General features: G+C 44.1%; 1 pseudogene; it reads left to right on the forward strand.

Moving 5' to 3' along the window:
* Positions 1-880: 880 nt before the first annotated feature.
* Positions 881-3,188, forward strand: LOC106968932 (60S ribosomal protein L39-like; annotated as a pseudogene).
* Positions 3,189-3,569: the final 381 nt, after the last annotated feature.

Raw genomic sequence — 3,569 nt, forward strand, 5'->3', positions numbered from 1 at the left:
AGCAAGTCCCGGCTCCACACTCACCAGCCATGTGACATGTGCAGCTTTCTTCACTGCTTGGTGCTAACGTTTTCACTCTTGTGCAATGATTGACATGAGAAATCAATGACTTAAGGCACCTAAGATTCCTAGAACAGTGTCTAATTCTTAAGAACTGTGAGGATCCAGCAAACATTTCTTTCAACGATTACTCTGGGCCAAACACTGTTCTAGGTACAGGAGCTGGACCCCCAGGGCTCCAGTGGAGGAAATAGACAGATCTTCATAGTACACTGAGGTTGGTCATGACAGTGATGGGGATATACACAAGACACTATGAGTCTGCCTTTGTGTGAATTAGGAAACAATTTCAGGGGCACCTGGGTGGCTCTGTCAGTTGAGCACCCGACTTCGGCTCAGGTCATGATCTCGCAGTTCATGAGTTCGAGCCCTGCTAAAAAAGAAAACAATTTCAGCCCTCAAGGCACATGCTAGGCAGTGGAACTTGGGCTAGATTTCAGGAACTTATTTCCTCAGCTGCCAACATTATGCCATAAAAAACCTGTGCCAGTGCACATGATGGCACTTAAGAAGAGCATCTAACCCACCCTGGGAAGGAAAAGGAATGGGTCAGAAATGGGTTTGAAGAAGTGATGGCTGAATTTATCCTGATTAGGGGAGGGGTGCCTGGGTGGCTCAGTAGGTTAAGCATCCAACTCTTTTTTAATTTTTTAAAAGTTTATTTATTTTTGAGACAGAGAGAGAGAATGTGAGCAGGGGCTTGGGAGGGGCAGAGAGAGGGGGAGATACAGTCCTCAATGTGGCTTCCAGGCTCCACACTGTCAGTACAGAGCCCGATGCGGGGCTCGAACTCATGAACTGTGAGATCATGACTTGAGCCGAAGTTGGATGCTTACCCTACTGAGCCACCCAGCTGCCCCAGGCATCAAACTCTTGATTTCAGCTCAGGTATCGATCTCAGGGTCGTGAGTTCAGACCCCACATGCTCTGTGCCAGGCATGAAGCCTACTTTTAAAAAACTGGACAGGGGAAACTGAAGTATAATTCTAAGCAGAGAGAGCAGCATAAGCAAAAGCAAAGAGGCAGTTCAGAGTACATTGTATGTAGAGAAATGCAAATAACTTGGTACTGCCTCAAGCAGGAGGCATGGAATGGCAGTCAGTGTGCTAGGCAGGGGCCAAGAAATGTAGGGGCAGGTCCGCCATATTAAGAGCAGCCCACCATATCTGAGAGAAGATGGCCAGAGATTCAATTCTTTATATTAACTCTGAGTTATTGACTTGGATGTGGTTTCCTCTTTCCTTCTCTGCTCTAGTCTGGGGTTTCAGTGGGTGTTGCTAACAGCTGGCATCCTGAAGATCCGTGATCTAACAACTTTGGGCTCCCCTCCGTTCTGATCATCAAGATTAGACAGGGACCTTATGTCAAAAGGGAGTCTTTCTAATTTGTCAAGGAATATTAAAGGAAAGGTTGAATACAACTTCCTCTGAAATCCCACGGGAGCCTCACTCAAAATACTTCAACAAAAGAAGAAATGGACATACTCTGAATATAGAAGGAAGAGAGACATGATCTGAGTTTTTAATCTATGGGAGACAACCGATGTGTAAATGGAGAAATTAAACTACCAGATGACCTGGAAAGTGCTAAAATAGAAATATGGGGCAAAGCATATGGAAATCACAGGACCAACTTGGCTAGAAGAGTTGGGAGAGGCTTGATATAAGAGAAGGTTTTTAAACTGGCTCTCAGAGGCTCAGTTGGAGTTTCTAAGAGAATGCGAAGAACAATTCAGACTGAAGAAAGCACAGAGTTGTGAAAGAGTCTGGCATTTCAGGAAACAACGAGCTATTCCATCAGAATGACTCTGGTGAAGGGTTTGGGGGTCAGAGTCACAGAAGCTGAGCCGTAAGAAGTGGATTATGAGGCATCTTGGAGTCACATGGCCAGGTTTGCCTTTTAGAAAGATATTTTTGGGCAGGATAAAGGATGAAGTGGGGTTCTCTCCTTTCTCCACCATCATGCTGTGTGCTGCTGACTGTGTCTCGCCATGTCTTCTCATAAGACTTTCAGGATCATGCGATTCCTGGCCAAGAAACAAAAGCAGAATCGTCCCATTACCCGGTGGATTCAGATGAAAACTGGTAATAAAATCCGATACAACTGCCAAGAGGCGGCATTGGAGAAGAACCAAGCTGGCTCTATAAGGGATCATACATGAGATGACACACATTTATGTTGCCTGAAGGTCATGTGTTCCTATCCCATCACTCTGTAAACCTCCCTACTACCTGAAAGGTAGATGTGTTTTCATCAAGGAAATGACGTTTCTCTGTTATTATGCTTCTGCACCAGTGGTTTGGTTCAGTAATAAACACGTGAGGTCTTTTGATTGGAAAAAAAAAAAGGATGAAGTGGAATGCAGTGCAAATAGAAGCAGGAATGCTATAGATGAAGCCAATGCAATCCCCCAGGTGAAAAAGGGTGGTGGTCTAATCTAAGATAATGCAGTGGGGATCTTTATGAGGTGGGATTCTCTGGCTTTGTGACTGACTGGCTATGGAAGTGAAAAAGTTCATTTTTTCAAGTCAGGTCAAGAATGACAAATTTCTAACCTGGGAAAGAGAGGAGGTAGTAACACCATGAGTCAAGATCAAGAATACTCGAGGTAAAGGAGTTTATGCTTTCCATAAGGCTTCCATTTAAGATGCATTAATTTTGAGGTGACTGAGGGCAATCCAACTGGAAATGTCCAGTTGATCATCGGAAATATTTGTCTAAACTTAGGAGAAAGATCAGGGCTGGAAATGGGGATGGGGAAATTATTTTGGGTTGAACCGTATGAAATTGCTAACATTTGGTCACATTTTATCTACAAAAATGGCAATTGGCATGTGGGCGAGTATTTCATATGGGAAAATATACAGAGTAAGAGAAAAGAGGTGAGTACCAAGGGTAGGATATTACCTGGGAAACGTTGATTTCTGGCCATGGACAGAGACGGAGAAGTGGTGAAGGATATTGCACAGAATTGGTAGAAGATAGAGATATAGGGGAAATTCAAGAGGGAGTAATGGTATAGAAGCCAGATGAGTGCTTCTCAAAAAGGAAAGGGTGTTCTTGAGCCTCAACTGCTACAGAGGATGCAAATCTGAAGGCAGAAACAGGACTCTGAACTTGGCAGTTGGGAGGTGGCTGTAACCCCAGCAAGAATTTTGGCAGAGTGGAGACAAGAGGTCAAAAAAAGGGGGCTGACCTCAAGGTTTCATTTCCTTGTGTGTTTTGTTTTTTAAGGTTTGAGGAGGTTTGCACCTATTTATGTATATAAGGGAGAAGCCAAAGTAAGGAAAATAGTTGAAGATACAAGACAGAAGGAATGAATAATGGAGAGAACCAAATCTTGAAGGAGGCAGAAGGGTAGCCTTGAATGCCTAAGAGGAGAGGTTTGCCCCAGATGGAAGGGACAGAGGCTCACTAAAAGCAGTGTTAAGTCCCTACCCAACGTATGCATTTCCAGTCACGCACTCTGACAGATCACATTTATTAGTGCCATTATGTTGTCATGGGAC

Source organism: Acinonyx jubatus, chromosome B2 (assembly GCF_027475565.1).
Source record: "Acinonyx jubatus isolate Ajub_Pintada_27869175 chromosome B2, VMU_Ajub_asm_v1.0, whole genome shotgun sequence".
Taxonomy (NCBI): Eukaryota; Metazoa; Chordata; class Mammalia; order Carnivora; family Felidae; genus Acinonyx; species Acinonyx jubatus.